Consider the following 19384-nt stretch of genomic DNA (forward strand, 5'->3'; position numbering starts at 1 on the left):
CCCTGGTAAAGTTTTGCTTCCCTTTGAAATTTTACAACCAGGCCTCCATCATCTGCACTGTTTTTAATATTCTTATCTCCCAAGCTTCTACAGAACATCTCAGGAAGTTCTCACCATAAAATGAATATTTTAACCAAAGGTCCAAAGTCCTACAATCCTCCTCAAAACAACTAGTTCAGATCTGACATAGTAATATCTTACTCCTACAGTCTTTTCTAGGGTACTATTGCTGTTATAAAACACCATAACAAAAAGAAAATTGAGGAAGAGAAAGGTTATTTGGCTTAAACTTTCACATTGCCAGATGGAAGCCAGGACAGGGACTCAAACAGGGAAGAAGCCTGGAGGCAGGAGCTGATGCAGAGGCCATGGTTACTGTCCTCATGACCTATGAGCTTGCCCCTCATGGCCTGCTCAATCCTCTCTCTCTCTCTCTCTCTCTCTCTCTCTCTCTCTCTCTCCCTTCCCTCTCCCTTTTGCTCTGGTCCCGCTTGCTCTAGTCTCTCTGGCCTAAAGATTTATTTATTTATTTATTATATGTAAGTACACTGTAGCTGTCAGACACCCATAAGAAGGCATCAGGTCTCATTACCGATGGTTGTGAGCCACCATGTAGTTGCTGGTATTTGAACTCATGACCTCCGGCAAAGCAGTGAGCACTCTTAAATGCTGAGTCATCTCATGAGCCATCAATCCTCATTCTTATAGAACCCATAAATACTATCCCAGGGATGGCACAACCAACATACCTGAGCCCTGACCAATCAGTAAAAAATTAAGGAAATGCCTTACAGCCAGATCTTATGGAATCATTTTTTTTAAACTGAGGTTTGCTCCTCTTAGATACTTTTATTTTGTATCAAGTTGATATTAAACTTTCCAACACAGAAGAATAAAAAACTAGAACAATGGCTCAGTAGATAGAAGGGCTTACTGAAAATGATATTAAGTGACCTCTGACTTATGCACACATACACACACATACAAAGAGAGAGAGAGAGAGAGAGAGAGAGAGAGAGACAGAGAGAGACAGAGAGAGACAGAGAGAGAGACAGAGAGACAGAGAAAGACAGACAGAGAGAGACACAGAGAGAGAGAGCGAGACAGAGACAGAGACAGAGAGAGATTTTGTTTAATATGATTTTATTAGTTCAGTAGTGAGAAAGGTGTGGCTTATTCAGAATAGAACCTATATCTTTTGGCGTTTTATCTTCTCAATGCCTGTTAGCTCCACAAAAGTATTCTGCCAAATATGAAGTGACAAATCAATCTGGGCCAGCTTCAGGCACTTCCATAAATGAAAATATAAATGAGGATGAATTAAAGATGATTTCCTAAACCACTTTCTGAAATCATTATCACAGCTAATAACCAGCTCTTAAATAGATTCAGGCATTTCCTGTATGTACAACATCCCATAGCTTTGATGTCTTGCTTATTGTCATGGAGGCAATTCACTAATCAACTTCTTGAACTGGAAAGGAGGACGAGTCGGATCAGGTCCTGAGTCTAAAATCTCACCTGTGCAGAGGTTAGGAGAGTATCAAGGGTATTCTTAATTTTAGATCAATTATTCTGTCTTATTTTAATCTTGCCTTGGAAACAGGAAAACATATTTGCATCCATGTAGAATTTGTGTCTAGAAAAGAAGGAAAATGAGAAATAGAATTCTACTGCATCCTATGCTACATTTTTATGTGTGTTTGCATGATGTAGAGGAGTAATTGAGGTCATCTAGTATATAGGCTCATGGAGTCTCTTTCTTGTCATCAGTAAGATATAATCTTACTTTTCTGATCCTATCTTCTTTTACAACAGTTATTATTATTTTAAAGATAAAATGATATGCTAAGTGATTCAGTGCTTGCAACTAATCATGTCCAGTCTCTGGTTTATATTCACATATTATGTATGACTTTGTCTATTGGGTCTATTTTAACGGAGGTTCTTCTTTGCTCCTATTTTCCATCTATCAGAAAGCCACATTTTCACAGATTTAACAACTTGAGCATATCTAAAATGAGCTAAGAGACAAATCTTTCAGTCTGTCTATGAGGAGGGAGCTACTGGAATTAAGTTGGAGAGATACATCTTAAATTTTGTCAATACCATTCCATAGTCTGGGCCCTCAATTTGGAAAGAGTTTTTTTTTCCCAAGAAAACAGGGCATTAGGGAATATATTTTATCATTTATGTAAAGGCATGGCAACTCAGGCGATTCTACATTTAGTGGTAGAAATGTGAGGTGCCAGCTCTTCATACAATAGAAAGTCAGGGAGCACAAACAGGAGTAGAAGTACTACCAAGCTCTTACTTATAAGGGCATTTCTTTCTGCCTACATTCCCCATTTAGATTTACCATCCTAAAGTTTTCATAACCTCCCAAAACCCCACCATGGATCTAAGTGTTCAAACATATGAGCCTATTGGTGACATTTCAGATTGAAGCAATGAATATCTCCCACTAACCTCATAGGTTAATGATTACCTCACTAGAGAAAATACACATAGAACAACTTAAAAAGTCCCAGTAAAATTTTCACAGTTAAATTACAGTAAGTAATCAAAATTCTCTACTAAGACTCAAGGAAATCATTTAACTTTAAGCCACCATAAAATAATAAAATAAAAACCAAGTTACATACTTCTAATATACAGTGTCAGGTGATAAGTATTCCCATTTATAATGAGAAATATGAGAAGCTAGCAAGGGAAAACAGGATAAATTACTGTGAATCCTCATAAATAAGAAGCATAACTCTTCATTATCTTAGGTAAGGGACATATAATGTCTGATGAAGCTCCTCATTTCTATGGCTCATCAAAATAGGGACAGTATCAAGATAGGGAAAGCAAGCTACACAGCAATACAGCCCCTCCCTCATGATAGGGAAGCAAAGTGGCAGGAGAAGCAACATTTAGAGTAGCTGCTACTAAAAAAAGCAATTCCTTATATCTTTGGAGACCAGAAAGAAGAAACCGGGCTAATATTAATGTTAGGATGTAACCCTCAAGAAATTCCCCTTGAGGCCTAGGCCTTACCTCCAAAATGTTTCATGACTTCTCAACACATCACCATGAGAAGATTAAGTATTTTCCCACATAAACTTGTAGGAGGCATTGTATAACAGATGATAGTCTAAGGTTCATTCTAGAGAAAAAATAAAATCAGTTCTTCAGTTTAGGATAGATGGAAGTGGTAAAATAAAGAGTTATGTATAAAAATCAAGGGAGATAGTGTAAGAAAAAGTAACCTCATCTTACACAGGATTTGTTGGCAGGTGCCATGCAGGAAGACAAAGAGGACATCCTTAATGTCTAGGATGTTTCAGCCTGTTTTGTAGATCCCCCTCACAGCATGAAATCTCCTTCTCCATGGCAACTGGACATTCTAACAGCTTTTTCCCACAACTACTTGCATTGTAGGAGGCATTTTACATAAATCATTCTCTTTGCTGGAGTCGAGTCCAAAATCAGCCACATATTTATACCATCAGACTACAGCTTAAATATTTCTCCCCTAGAAAATCTTCCTTGCCTTGCATACTTACCCTCATTCATTTAGAATAGGCTCTCAAAGTATTAAATAAGTACTAAAGCATTGTGTATTCTCTTATTTAAAGTTTGTCACAGTGTTAAATTATGTCTCTACTAGGGTACATATTATATTAAAATGTGATTCTTCTAATACTATGTGAGCTCTAGGAGAGCTGAAATTATGGACCTTTTATTCATTTTTGTGTTGCATTGTACTTAAAAATCAACAGATACCTTGAAAACAATATGAAAGAAAAATAAAAAGGTTTTTTTGAGAAGTAAAATAACAACATTATGCACAGAATATTACTATTAGTTAAATAACTAGCAAGAAATATGAGACAGGAATTTTGAGGAAAGGTGGAGAATAAAATTGCTAATCATAAACCCATGAACTACAAGCTGCTACAGAGAGATGAGTAACTTGTTCTATTCATAGTCAACCACATATGATATGACATTACACTAAAGTTATTCTTCAAGGCCAACTTCAGTTTATTTCCTCCTAGGTCATCAAACTAAAGTGCAGCTATGCTATATGAGATTGAAAACCCTGTTCGTTGATAAGACACCTCACACATTTTTTAATAACAGAATCACTACAGAGCTCATAATATCTTGATCCTGTTCAAATCTTGAGTTCAAACACCTATTCATCAGCATGCTTTTTGCTGAGAGGCAAGAAAGAACACTAATAGCTTCAGATAATCAGTTTGTATCAGATTCAAGGGCATCAAGATATTGTCTAGATGGCTCTGTTCAATACAAAAGCATCCTAGTGCATTGCATTCTGGATGCAAATGAAATATATAGTTCATAAAATTGTGCAGAATGAAGTTATCTGAAATAATTTGGGTTCATGAAATATAACACTAAGAAATGTTAAGTTGCATCACATTTATCATTTTGATTTGTTTTTTATACTTTCTGAAGATACATGCTCAGTAATTGAAAAAGGAACCTGGAGAAATACTGTACTGCTTTCATCACTATCATCCTCATATTCATCATCACGTTCTTTATCTCATTCTTCATCAAACTACATGATGGTCCTCTGTGTCATTATACTTGTCACTCTTAAAATGATTCTGACTACATCTCTACTAATTTTGCATCAAATTTAAAGGCTCCTTTCACACCACAGGGATATGCAAAAGAAAGAAGTGCAGACTGCTGCCTGGGAGATATCTCATTAGCACCTGATATCAGCTGAGGATGCAGTTTGCTGGGCAGGCAGCAGCCCAGCAGAACTCTCAAAGACCTAATCTTCATTTCAAGTTTAGATTTCTGTGCTGTGATAAGAATCTCTAAAAACAAATGAAATATTGCATTGTAAATTTATGAAGAAAGAACTGGTTTTTATTTGTTTATGTTTTAAGGGCAAAATGTATGACTCAAAAACACATTTTGTGAATTCTAACTCAGTTATACTTGAATTCCATGGTAACCAAAGTACTCACATATCTCCCTTACTTCTTTTCTCTGAATAAAGGATAGACAAAAATAGAGCAAGTTGTGACACAGAGGCTTCCTGTCTGCATTCACTGAATCTAGAAGACTCCCTCTGCTTGAAGGAAGCTTAAGAGATTTCAACTAAAGAATGAAATCAGTCACTGAGGCATTTCCCAAGCAATTTGTTAGACCCCCAACTGTGGTCTCATTGCCTGTGCTTTACACTGTCCGACACCATTCACCCTTATAGCTGGTTAACATAGTATGTAATGGCTAAAGTTAATACAGGACCATGGTTATCATACTAAATTCCACTTCTGTCACCTCAGTGACCTTTCATCTTCAGATTCTATAACTATTACCTCAGATATCCTTGGTAATTTTTGGGAAATATGCCTTATGATTGTATGCAGCCCTTTCATAAGACTAGATGTGTTTACTCTTGCCCTTGGGTGGTACTTTTGCTGTTACTCTGAAAATGCTTAAAGACACAAGCACTTAAGTTGTCAGTGATCTGCATCGTACAAATCAAAGGTATTATTTATTGTGATTAGTACTAGTAAAGTAGGTCCAAGGGGAAAGATAGAACACAAACCCAAGGTGTGTTCATAATTAGTAATATTTCAATGAGGATCAGAGACACTTTTGAGAAGTATATATTTATATAAAGACACTCAGACAAGATACTTAGATGATTAAAAATAAAAACTCAGGCCATAATCTTGCCTGGTCGTAGGGTGAATTTACGTATAGACTACTCAAGAACACAATGCAAACTAATCACATATCACAATTATAATATACTGAAAGGTACTCCCATCAGCCACCTCTGCTTCTTAGCTACAAAAGGAGGATATTAATGTCTGCTGCACAAAGGTTTCTGTTAGACTCTGGAAAAATGTAAAGTAAGGCAGTAGCCTATGCCATCTATTACAAGTATTCACCAAATAGTTTTATTGAGTTTTATGAGCATGCGTGTGTGTGTGTGTGTGTGTGTGTGTGTGTGTGTGTGTTTGTCTGTGTGTCTTCATCTATTTGTTTGTGTGTGCAAACTGTGCAAGTGATCCATCAACTCCATGGAGCTGACTATCTCTTTTATCTATTGCTTGGATTATAAATTGATTCTACCATGACTGACTTAAAATAATATTTGGTCCTGGAACATTTACTTCAGATCTTCATGTAGCTAAAGCATTAGAGGTAAAGGAAAATATCTAAGCCCATTTGTATAACATGGTTGAGGGTATTTAGCATTTTTTCTTTATCTACATATTCATTTATTTTTTTAATTTTCTTTCTTAAATATTTGCCTGTTGTGAGTTACCCTAAGGGTTCCAATAGGGCTGTGATGATGGTTCAATAGTTAAAGTATTTTCCTTATAAACATGTGTACAAGTATTCAGATCCTCAGAAACCATGTAAATCTAGACAAAGTAGCATATATCTGTAACCCTAGTACTTCTCCAGTCAGAGAAGAAGCAATCCTGCTTGAAACAAAGTGGTAGTTGAGAGCCAACAGCTGAGGTTGTCCTCTGAGCCCAGCAACTGCAATACAGGAAGGTGTTGGGTAAGGCATGGAAAAGGCCTCAAAGCCTGATCATTTTGGCTGGAACAGACACCTCACTGGTCTGTTCCTGTGGAGATACATAATCCTGAGCCATCCTAGAGTAGTCATTGCACTCAGAGCAGCAGGTAAGAACCCTGTCCCACTCCCTACTCCCCAGAGTTACAACTGGGAGCCAGGGGCACCCAGGACCCATCAGCCACCCAAACCCCATCCCACCAGAATACTACTTCCCTTCTGCCCCTGCCTGGAACTTTTGGCTTGGGCAGACACCTAGATGGTCTGCTCCTGTGGAGATACTGAATCCTGAGCCATCCTAGAGGAGCCACTGCACTCAGAGCAGCAGGTAAGAACCCTGTCCCAATCACTAGGCCCCAGAATTACAACAGGGAGCCAGGAGTACTCAGGATCCATCAGCCACCCAAACCCCAAGCCGCCAGAATACCACTTCCCTTCTGCCCCCACCTGGTCCTTTTGGCTGGGGCAGATATCTAGCCAGTCTTCTTCTGTGGAGACACTGAATCCTGAGCCATCCTAGAAGAGCCATTGCACTGAGAGCAGCAGGATTTCAGGATCCCAGAGGTGGCCTGAGTCCCAGGAGTTCTTCTACCCAGGAACCTAGGATCACAAGACCACAGAGACATCTGGACTCTGAGGAGTTCTGACACAAGCAAGATAACTGGAAAGACAGACTCTGGTCAGATACAGTGAGTACGGGTAACACTAGAGTTAACCAGATGGCAAAAGGCAAGGGCAAGAAGATAAGCAACAAAAACCAATGTAATTTGGCATCATCAGAACCCAGTTTTCGCAACATAGCAAGCCCTGGACACCCCATCACACAGAAAAAGCAGGATTAAGAATTAAAATCACCTCTCATGATGATGATAGAGAATTTTAAGAAGGATATAAGTAACTCCCTTAAAGAAGTACAGGAGAGCATAAGTAAACAGGTAGAAGCCCTTAAAGAGGAAACAAAAATCCCTTAAAGAACTGCAAGAAAACACAATGAAGGAGTTAAACAAATTATCCAGGATTTAAAAAAATGGCAATAGAAACAATAAAGAAATTTCAAAAGAAGAATAACCTGGAGACTGGAAACCTAGGAAAGAGATCAGGAGTCATAGATGCAAGCATCATCAACAGAATACAAGAGATAGAAGAGAAAATCTCATGTGCAGAAGATACCATGGAAAGCATTGACACAACTGTCAAAGAAAATGCAAAATGCAAAAAGATCCTAACCCAACATCGAGGAAATCAAAGACACAATGAGAAGACCAACCCTAAGGATAATAGGTATAGATGAGAGTGAAGATTCCCAACTTAAAGGGCCAGTAAATATCTTCAACAAAATTATAGAAGAAAACTCCCCTAACCTAAAGAATGAGATGCCCATGACCATACAAGAAGCCTACAGATCACCAAATACATTAGAACAGAAAAGAAATATCTCCTGTCACATAATAATCAAAACATCAAATGCAAAAAACAAAGAAAAAATACTAAAAGCAGTAAGGGAAAAAGGTCAAGTAACATACAAAGGCAGACCTATAAGAATTACACCAGACTTCTCACCAGACTATGAAAGCCAGATGAGCCTGGACTGATATCATACAGACCCTAAGAGAACACAAATGCCAGCACAGACTACTATACCCAGCAAAACTCTCCATCACTATAGATGTGAAACCAATATATTCCATGACAAATCCAAATTTGCACAATATCTTCCCACAAACCCAGTACTTCAAAGGATAATTGATAGAAAACATCAACACAAGGAGGAAAATGACAACCTAGCAAAAGCATGGAAGTAATCTTCCAACAACCCCAAGAGAAGATAACTACAGGAACATAAATCTACCTCTAATAACAAAAATAACAAGAAGCAACAATCATTATTCTTTAATATCCCTTAACATCAATGAACTCAATTCCCCAATAAAAAAGACATTGACTATCAGAATGGATACACAAACAGGCCCCAAAATTTTGCTGCATATAGGAAAAGCACCTCAGTGACAAAGACAGATACTACCTCAAAGTAAAAAGATGGAAAACAATTTTTCAAGCAAATAGTCCCAAGAAATAAGTTGGAGTAGCCATTCTAATATCAAATAAAATCAACTTTCAACCAAAAGTAATCAAAAATGTAAGGAAGGGCACTTCTTAGTCATCAAAGAAAAAAATCTAAGAAGATGAACTCTCAATTCTGAACATCTATGCTCCAAATGCAAGGAAAAGAAACTTTGCTAAAGCTCAAGACACACATTATACCTCACACAATAATAGTGTGGGATTTTAACACCCACTCTCAGCAATGGACAGATCATGAAAACAGAAACTAAACAGAGACACGTTGAAATTAACAGAAGTTATGAACCAAATGGATTTAACAGACATCTGTAAAACATTTCATCCTAAAACAAAAGGATATACGTTTTTCCCAGCGCCTCATATTACCTTCTCCAAAACAGATCATATAATTTGTCACAAAACAGGCCTCTACATATATAAAATGATTGAAATAATCCCTTGCATCCTATCAGATCACCACGGACTAAGACTTGTCTTTAATAATGACAAAACCAGTAGAAATTCCACATGCACATGGAAACTGAACAAATCCCTACTCAATGATAAATTGGTCAAGGAAGAAATAAAGAAAGAAATTAAAGACTTTTTAGAATTTAATGAAAATGAGGACACATCGTACCAAAACTTGTGGAAGTCCATGAAGGCAGTGCTAAGGGGAAAACTCATAGCTCTAAGTGCCTACAAAATGAAACTGAAGAGAGCATACACTAACAACTTGACAGCACACCTAAAAGCTCTAGAACAAAAGAAGCAAATACACTCAAAACAAATAGATGTCAGGAAATAATCAAGCTCAGGGCTGAAATCTACCAAATAGAAACAGAAAGAACTATACAAAATATCAACAAAACTAGAAACTGGATGTTTGAGAAAATCAACAAGATAGATAAACTTTTAGCCAGGTTAACCAGAGGGAACAGAGATAGCATCCAAATTAATAAAATCAGAACTGAAAAGAGAGACATAACAACAGAAACTGAGAAAATTAAAAAAATCATCAGATCCTACTACAAAGTCCTATACTCAATAAAATTGAAAAACCTGGATGAAATGGACAACTTCCTAGACAGATACCAGGTACCAAAGTTAAACCAGGAGCAGATAAACCATCTAAATAGTCCCATAATCCCTAGGGAAATAGCAGCAATCATTAAATGTCTCCCCACCAAAAAAAAAAAAAAAAAAAAAAAAAAAAAGCCCAGGTCTACAAAGTTTTAGTGCAGAATGCTGTCACAACTACAAGGGAGACCTAATACCAATTATCTTCAAACTTATCCACAAAATAGAAACAGAAGGAACACTACCCAATTCGTTCTATGAAGCTACAATCAGACTCATATCCAAACCTCACAAATACCCAAAAGAGAAAGAGAACTTCAGACCAATCTCCCTTATAAATATTGATGCAAAAATACTCAATAAAATTCTCGGAAACCAAATCCAAGAACACATCAAAACAGTCATCCATCATGATCAATTAGGGTTTATCCCCGAAATGCAGCAATGGTTCAATATTCAGAAATCCATCAATGTAATCCACTATATAAACAAATTCAAATAAAAAAACACATGATCATCTCACTAGATGCTGAGAAAGCATTTGACAAGATTCAATATCCCTTCTTGGTAAAAGTCTTAAAATGATCAGGAATTCAAGATCCATACTTAAACATAATAAAAGCAATATATAGTAAACTAGTAGCCAACATCAAACTAAATGGAGAGAAACTTGAAGCAATCCCACTAGGATCAGGGACTAGACAAGGCTGACCACATTCTCCCTACCTATTTAATATAGTACTGGAAGTCCTAGTCAGAGGAATTAGACAACACAGAAAGTCAAAGGGATACAAATAGGAAAGGAAGAAGTGAAAATGTCACTATTTTCAGATAATAAGTATATTTTCACGTATACTTAAGTGACCCCAAAACTTTAACCAGATAAACAACTTCAGCAATGTGGCTGGTTATAAAATCAACTCAAACAAATCAGTAGCCTTCTTCTACATGAAAGATAAACAGGCTGAAAAAGGAATTAGGGAAATGACAACCTTCAAATTAGTCACAAATAATGTAAAATATTTTGGTGTGAAAACAAGTGAAAGACCTGTATGAGAAGAATGTCAAGTCTCTGAAGAAAGAAATCGAAGAAGATCTCAGAAGATGAAAAGATCTCCCTTGCTCATGGATTGGCAGGATTAATATAATAAAAATGGCGATCTTGCCAAAAGAATCTACAGATTCAATGCAATTCCCATTAAAATCCCAACTCACTTCTTCACAGAGTTAGAAAAGGAAATGCTCCAATTCTTTTGGAATAACAAAAAGCTGAAGATAGAAAAAACTATTCTGAACAATAAAAGAACTGCTGAAGGAATCACCATCCCTGAACTCAAGCTGTACTACAGAGCAATAGTGATAAAAAGCTGCATGGTATTGGTACAAAGACAGGCAGGAGGATCAATGGAATAGAATTGAAGACCCAGAAATGAACCCATACACCTATGGCCACTTGATCTTTGACAAAGCAGCTAAAACTGTCCAGTGGAAGAAGGACAGCATTTTCAACAAGTAGTGCTGGTTCAACTGGAGGATAACATCTAGAAGAATGCAAATCGATCCATTCTTATCTCCTTGTACAAAGCTCAAGTCTAAGTTGATAAAGGACCTCCACATAAAACCAGATACACTGAAACTAATAGAAAAGAAGGTGGGGAAGAACCTCGAATACTTGGGCACAGGGGAAAAGTTCCTGAACAGAATACCAATGGCTTATGCTCTAAGATCAAGAATTGACAAATGGGACTTCATAAAATTGCAAAGTTTCTGTAAGGCAAAGGACACTCTCCGTAGGACAAATGGCAACCAATAAATTAGGAAAACATCTTTATCAATCCTACATCTGATAGAGGGCTAATATCCAATATATACAAAGAACTCAAGAAATTAGACTCCAGACAACCAAATAACCCTATTAAAAGATGAGGTATAGAAATTAACAAAGAATTCTCAACTGATGAAACTTGAGTGGCCGAGAAGCACCTAAAGAAATGTTTAGCATCCTTAGTCATCAGAGAAATGCAAATCAAAGCCACCCTGAGATTTCATCTCACACCAGTCAGAATGGCTAAGATTAAAACTCAACTGATAGTAAATGCTGTTGAGGCTGTGGAGAAAGAGGAACACTCCTCCATTGTTGGTGGGATTGCAAGATGGTGCAACCACTCTGGAAATCAGTCTTGTGGTTCCTCAGACATAGCATTACCTGAAGATCCAGCTATATCAGTCCTGGGCATATATCCAAAAGATGCTCTAACATAAAACAGGGACATATACTCCACTATGTTCATAGCAGCCTTATTTTTAATAGCCAGAAGCTGGAAACAGTCCAGATGTCCTTCAACTGAGGAATGGATACAAAAAATGTGGTATATAACACAATGGAATACTATTCAGCTATTAAAAACAATGAATTTGAGAAATTCTTAGGTAAATGGATGGAACTAGAAAATATCATCCTGAGATAGGTAATCCAATCGTAAAAGAACACACATGATACTCACTCACTGATTATTGGATATTAGCCCAGAAGCTTGAAATATCCAAGATTCAACTCACAGACCACATGAAGCTCATGAAGAAGGAAGACCAAGTCATGGTTTTTGGGTCCTTCTTAGAATGAGTAATAAAATACTCAAGGGAGCAAATATGGAGACAAAGTGTGGGACAGAAACTGAAGGAGGGGCTGTCTGGAGACCATTCCACCTGGGTATCCATCCCATGTGCAGTTACCAAAGGTAGACACTGATGTGGATATCAGGAAGTTCATCTGACAGGAGCCTGAAACAGCTGTGTCCTTAGAGGTCTGCCAGAGTTTGACATATTCAGATGTGGATGCTCACAGCTAGCCATTGAACTGATCATGGGGTTCCCAATGGAGGAGTTAGTATGAAGACTGTAGGAGCTGAAAGGGTTTGTGGTCCCATCAGGAGAGCAACAATAACAACCATCCAGAGCTGCCAGGGTCTAAACCACCAGCCTAGGAGCACTTATGCAGGGATCCATGGCTCAAACTGTATATGTAAGTGATGATGGCCCTGTGGGGCATAGGTGATAGAAGAAATCCTGAGTCCCATGAAGGCTGGATACCTCAGTGGGTGGGAATTGAGGGTGGTTAGGTGGGAGTGGGGAGGTATTTAGGGGCACATCCGCAGAGAAGCAGGAGGAGGGGTAATGGGATAGGGTGTTTCTGGGTGTGGGGGAATGTGGTAAGGGGATAACATATGAAATGTATATAGAACATCCAATAAAAATAAATAGATAGATAAATAAATAAGAGAAAAAAAGAAAAAAAAAGAAAAGGCCCCTTAATTACCAATGCTCATGGTTTCTCTTTTGGCTCCATCAATAGGATCTGGAAGCTGGTACCTGTTATTCACAGATCATATCCTTAGCAGATCCTGCTCCTATTGCCATTTCAAAAAACAAACAAACAAACAAACAAACAAAAAAACAAAAAAAAAAAAAGAAAAACTTCTGACAGCTTACATAGGTTTCTGATACAGCACCTCTCCTATACAGCCTAGATATTTAAACATTAGTGACCACATTGTATAAAACAGTGGACTAGGAAGGCTGTGCTTTAATTACAATCTTCTACCTGGGGATTTATGATCAGTACATTCACTCTTTATAGATAGTACAGCTGAGAAAATTAAACATCAGATCTAATTGTCTACATTCTTATCTTGACGGCATATTCTTGTGAATACATGTTTGTTGGGTGGGCTCAATGTTATCAGAGGTATTAGAGGACATGCTCTCCTCTGAGCCAACCCACCCTAAACTATGTATTACAGTGGCCATACACATTGATTTTAAACAGAGTGTCATTTTTTTTTAATTTTTATTGGGTGTTTTATTTACATTTCCTATGTTGTCCCCTTACCCATCCCCCACCCACCCAGGAACACCCCTCCTCCTTCTTCTCTGTGGATGTAACCTCTATCTACTCCCACCACTCCCACCTCCCCACCCTCAAAATTCCCACCCCCTGGGGCATCCAGCCTTCATGCGTCAAGGGTCAAGGTTCTCTTCTTCCACCTATGCCCAGCAGGGCCCTCCACTCTTACATATTCAACTGAAGCACTGGATCCCTCCCTAAGTGCTCCCAGGCTGGTGGTTTAGACCCTGGGAGCTGTGGTTGGTTGGTATTGTTGCTCTCCTCATGGTGCCACAAATCCTTTCAGCTCTCCTTCAGTCTTCACTCTAACTCCTCTATTGAGAACCCCATGATCAGTTCAATGGCTAGTTGTGAGCATCTGCCTCTGAGTAAGTCAGACTCTTGAAGACCTCTGAGGAGATATCCATATCAGGCTCTTATCAGCATGCACTTCCTGACTTCCACATCAGCATCTACCTTTGGTGATTGCACATGGGATAGATACTCAGGTGGAGTGGTCTTGAGACGGCCCCTCCTTCAGTTTCTATCCCTCACTTTGTCTCCATATTTGCTCCCTTGAGTATTTTGTTTGTCAGCTGCAAGGCTCTGATTTATACCCCTGACTCCACCTTTGAGATAGGGTTTCATGTAGTTCATTATTGTCTCATACTCGATATATAGTTAAGGATGTCCTTGAAATTTGGATCAATGTGTTTCCACATCCCAATTGCTGGGATTGAAGCATGCACCACTCTGCCTGGTGTATATGATATTGGGGATAAAACCTACAGTTTTATGTAGGGAACACAATGCCTTTACCAACTGAGCCCAAGCCTCTGCATGATCAGCTTCTTTATTAAGAAGTTTATTTCAGTTCACTTTGCCTCAATTTCCTTCATCCTTCTTTGGGATGATACTGTTGTTATCTATCAAATAAAATTACAGACCTTAAAAGGTAGCAAGTGCTCTGTGACCTTATTACCTAGAGTCTGTTAATGTTTAAGGGTCATGACAAGTCCTTAGAGAATTCCTAAGTAAATAATCACACTAAAGTAATAGTGAAGCCATTTTTGAGACACATTCAACTATTGTAGAGGGAAAAGTTATGGATACTGGGTTTAAAGAATCCTTTTTAGACATAAAATATTCTTTAGGCTTTCTTTACAAAGACATGGAGGCATGAAGCAGGTTGGAAATGTGGACTGACTAGTTGCAGGAACTGGCTAGAATGCAATTTAGCCAGGTGTAACCAAGCTGAGAACCATAGTGACAGGGCAAGGCCGAAGTAACAGGGCAGGACCACATTCTTGGGAAAGATAAGCATACAGAGAGTTTTCACCTGATCCTGACTCACGTAGGTTGGGTTCCTTTGGAATGTTCCACTATTTTTATGTTATACCACCCTAGCAACCCCCTCACCCCCTTCCCATTCCTTGGTTTGTGGTTTTTCCCTATAAAAACTCCTTTCAAACTGACTGTCGGGGTCAATTCAGCTCCTGCATGGGCACACGAATTGACCGGCAGCTAGCTGTCACGACCTAATAAATAACCTCGCGATTGCTCCGGTACATGGTGTCTCGAGCAGATTACTGGGTGGTCTCGACTTTCTGAGACTTGAGAGAGGGTCTCCCCTCTGCGGAGGTCTTCATTGGGGTCTCGTCCGGGATTTGCAACCATCCTGATCTCTGAGACCCCCACTGGGATGTAAGGGCACCACGGTTTTGTTTGTGTCTTTTGTGTGTCTATCCATCCCGTTTGGAATTCTGGAAAGTGCACTTCGGTGGTTTGGCTTGGCAGCTGTTTCTGTCCCGTAAGAGACAGCAAACCTTTTGTCTCGGCAGGAGGCGAATGGGTGACCAGCAGACGTGCTAGGATGTTTACCACTGCCACAACCCGGGAGACGTCCCAGGAGAAGAAAGGAGCCCAGGGACGCCTGTTGGGTGCCCATCTGGAGGCCGGGGAGGACACGGTGGTCCTCTAGCTAGAGGAGGTGTGAGAGACCTCCTCGCCATCTGTTTTTCTGTATTGGTGTTGGCCTTCTTGGTTGAGACGTTTAGTGTAGTTGTTTTGTCTGTGTTTTGTGTTGCTTGTTGACAATTATGGGACAGACTGTAGTGACTCCCTTAAGCCTGACTTTAGACCACTGGACAGAGGTGAAGGACAGAGGCAATGAGTTATCGGTTAGCATTAGGAAGGGACGTTGGCAGACTTTCTGTGCCTCAGAGTGGCCAAAACTTGATGTGGGATGGCCACCTGAGGGGATTTTTGACGCGACTACTATTTCTGCAGTAAAAGCTACTATTTTTCAGGAAGGACCAGGGTCACATCCCGATCAACAGCTATACATCATGGTTTGGCAGAACCTGATCCAGAATCCCCCTCTGTGGGTGAGACCATGGGTTAAGAGACAGCCAGGCTCCCGAGCCCTGGCTCTCTGCAGTTCCGGGCCTAAAACGCCCAAATCCAAACCCAAACCGGACTCGGAAACTAAACCCTCAGCTCTGCCTAAGATCTATCCCGAGATAGAGGAGCCACCTGAGTGGCCAAGTCCGCCACTGCCCCCCCTTATCATCAACCACCACAGGCTCCCCCGGCCTCGGCACCGAGTCCAGAACCACAGGGAGCAGCCGGGGGTGGGGGGGGGGCCGGCAACTGGCACTCGGAGCCGGAGAGGGTTGAGTCCGGAAGGACACGACTCCACCGTTTCTCTACCTCTCCGACCTATAGGTCCAGCACCTACTGAGCTGAATACAGTCCAGTTCCTACAACACTGGGCCTTCTCTTCATCTGATCTATTTAACTGGAAAGCTAATTATTCCACTTTTTCAGAGAATCCTACATCCCTGATTGGACTGGTAGAGTCTGTAATGTACTCGCACCAGCCCACCTGGGATGATTGCAATCAGCTCCTCCAGACTCTCTTCATGGCTGAAGAGAAAGAGAGAGTTCTTCTGGAGGCCCGGAAAAACATCCAGAACACTGTGGGACAACTTTTGCAGAATCTAACTCCAGAAGCGATTGATGAGGGTGTTCCCCTCACTCGGCCCCAATGGGACCACAACACAGCTGCAGGTAGGGAAAGGCTGTCCATCTACCGCCGGGCTCTGGTGTCAGGTCTCAGAGGGGTGGCGAGACTCCCCACCAATTTGGCTAAGGTAAGAGAGGTTATGCAGGAGCCAGAAGAAGCCCCCTCTGTTTTCTTGGAGCGCCTCATGGAGGCATATCACAGATATACCCCTTTTGACCCCACCTCGGAGGGACAGAGGATGTCTGTCATTATGGCTTTTATTGGGCAGGCGGCTGCAGATAAAAAGCAGAAAGAGAAAGGAGTAAGGTGAAAGATGAGAGACAGAGAAGGCAGGAAAAGAATTTGACTAAGATTTTGGCCGCAGTTGTAGATGAGGGAAGAAGACAGGGAACTAGAGGAGTTAGGCAGACAGGGAACTTGGGCGAGTATCGGAGGCAGGAGCCAAGGAGACCCAGAAGAGCCAGCCAAGCACTGGACAGAGACCAATGTGCCTATTGCAAGGAGAGAAGACATTGGGCCAGAGAGTGTCCCGCCAAGAAGGGACTTAAGGCTCTGGCCCTAGGTAGCAATGAAGACTAGGGGTGTCAGGGCTTGGCCCCCCTCCCCGAGCCTAGGGTAACCCTGAAAGTGGAGGGGACCCCCATGGACTTTCTTGTCGACACGGGAGCAGAATTCTCAGTCCTCAAGAAACCCCTGGGGAAGTTGGGAAGTAAGCAAACCATAGTTATTGGAGCCACTGGACAGAACTCATATTCGTGGACCACCACGAGAACAGTAGACCTGGGAAAAGGACAGGTGTCTCATTCCTTCCTAGTGATACCTGAGTGTCCTACCCCTTTGCTGGGTAGGGACCTTTTTAACTAAGTTAAAGACACAACTAATTCTGTGTTGTTCATTGCTGGTGAAGTAAGAAATCTGTTAAATTAGGTCCAGCATAGGCTGGCCATGTCATCTGGTCATTAGGTTCTCTCACCAGCAGTCTTTCATGTCTTGATGTGTAACCCGTCTCTGCACCTGTGACAGGGGTGAGAACACTCTGTACCTGGTATATTCACCGCCCATGATGGGGGTGAACTGACTGTGTTTGTTCTGTTTTCTTGATGAACTGTTTGTGTGTTTTTGGACTATGACTGACGTTATTTTGAACTGACTCTACTGTGCTAAATATCCTGAGTTAACAAGAGTTAACATGAGTTAACATGGCCATTGACAGAGAAATAGCTAAAACAATTGTCTGATCTCCGCAGTGTGTTAGCAAAAGAAAAGGAACTCTCTGGCTCCTACTGGAGAGATTCTTGGTTATGCTTTCTATGTCTATTGTGAGTCCTTGGCACCAAATTTGTCCACTTGTGTCGTTGTCTGTCTTTGTTTTATTAGAATAAATGTCTGTTCTATGTTTCATGTTCAGAAAGATAAAAAGGGTTAAAACTTATAGGCAAGTCCCCCTGCTCTGTGGATAAAAGTGAGGCACAGCAGGAGGAGCCCTGGCAAAAACGATTCTTTTCACAGGCTGCTCTTGGAGAGGCTAAGAACTTTTTTGCTTTCTTGGTAAAGAAACTGATTTTTTTCTTCCCCCAAGATTGAAAAGAAGATTTCAGTGTAAGTTTTATCTGGGATCAGATAAGGCCTTGATGAACTACTTTAGGAATTTGTATATAGGCCTAAATTAAGAACTTTCAAATTTGAGTTAGGACAAAGCTCAGAGAGGGCTCAGCAGAAGCTGGTGTGACATTCCTGTTGTCATGGTCACTCTGACTAGCCCCTGGAAAGGTGTTTTCTGGAATTTGTTTTATTGCCTCGCTTCTTCCTTGGGGAAGACAGGTCAGCCTCAGACCCCAGGACATTTACAAGAGACAGTTTATGGTCCAGGAGCAATATAATGATTATGCTGTAGAGACTAGAATTACAGCCTGACTTGCCTACTCCAGCTGCCATTCCAAGAAATGCATATAGAATTTTTATACTGTTCCTTTAAGATAAGAGGTTTACATGCAGTGAGTATGCTTGTAATTTTTTGAGAGACCATCAAGCGATATCACTAGAAAGTTTTGCCTCAAGGAATGGCTAATAGCCTTACAAGAAATTAAGAGTAAGAAAAGTAAAAACAAACAAACAAACAAACAAAAAACAGTTTCAATTGACTTTTAGAGCCCTGCCTTGGTCTCATTGATTATTGAGTTTAGCAGGTGACAAGGTGCTTCTTCTGAAATTACAGCCAGAAAAAGTAAGAAAATTTTGTTTGAAAAAAAAAATATAAGTTGTGCATTTAAAAGTATAAGAATGTTCTGCATGTCTTGGTTATAGATTATTTGGCCTATAAGGTATTGGGTATGCTTAAAAATTTGCAACCTTGGTAAAAGAAAGTTGGCTTAAAGCTGGTAACTCAGGTTTGGAGTCATTCACAAACCAGATGTATAGAGATAGGATTTAAAACAATGTCTCTTATGAGTTATTAAAAGCTGCACTATCAAGCATTCATATATAGAAACTGACAGCCAAATTTGTAACCTGAATGTAATACATTTAGTGTTGACTTTAGAGAAAATGGATTCTTTACATTGTTAAAAATTGGTTTTGTTTCTCATAATTATGGTTACACTCTAGTATTGCAAAAAGAAACTTAAAAAAGTATAGTGAAACAGTGGCTACATTTGACAGTTCAATCATGATCTCCAGAAATTTTGACTCACTCATGCTTATGGTTGAAAAGAAGATAGAGCAGGTGGAAATGATTGCTAGAGTAAGAAAAAAAATAAGAACA

This window comes from Grammomys surdaster, unplaced genomic scaffold (assembly GCF_004785775.1).
Source record: "Grammomys surdaster isolate TR1022 unplaced genomic scaffold, NIH_TR_1.0 125973, whole genome shotgun sequence".
NCBI classification, from domain to species: Eukaryota; Metazoa; Chordata; class Mammalia; order Rodentia; family Muridae; genus Grammomys; species Grammomys surdaster.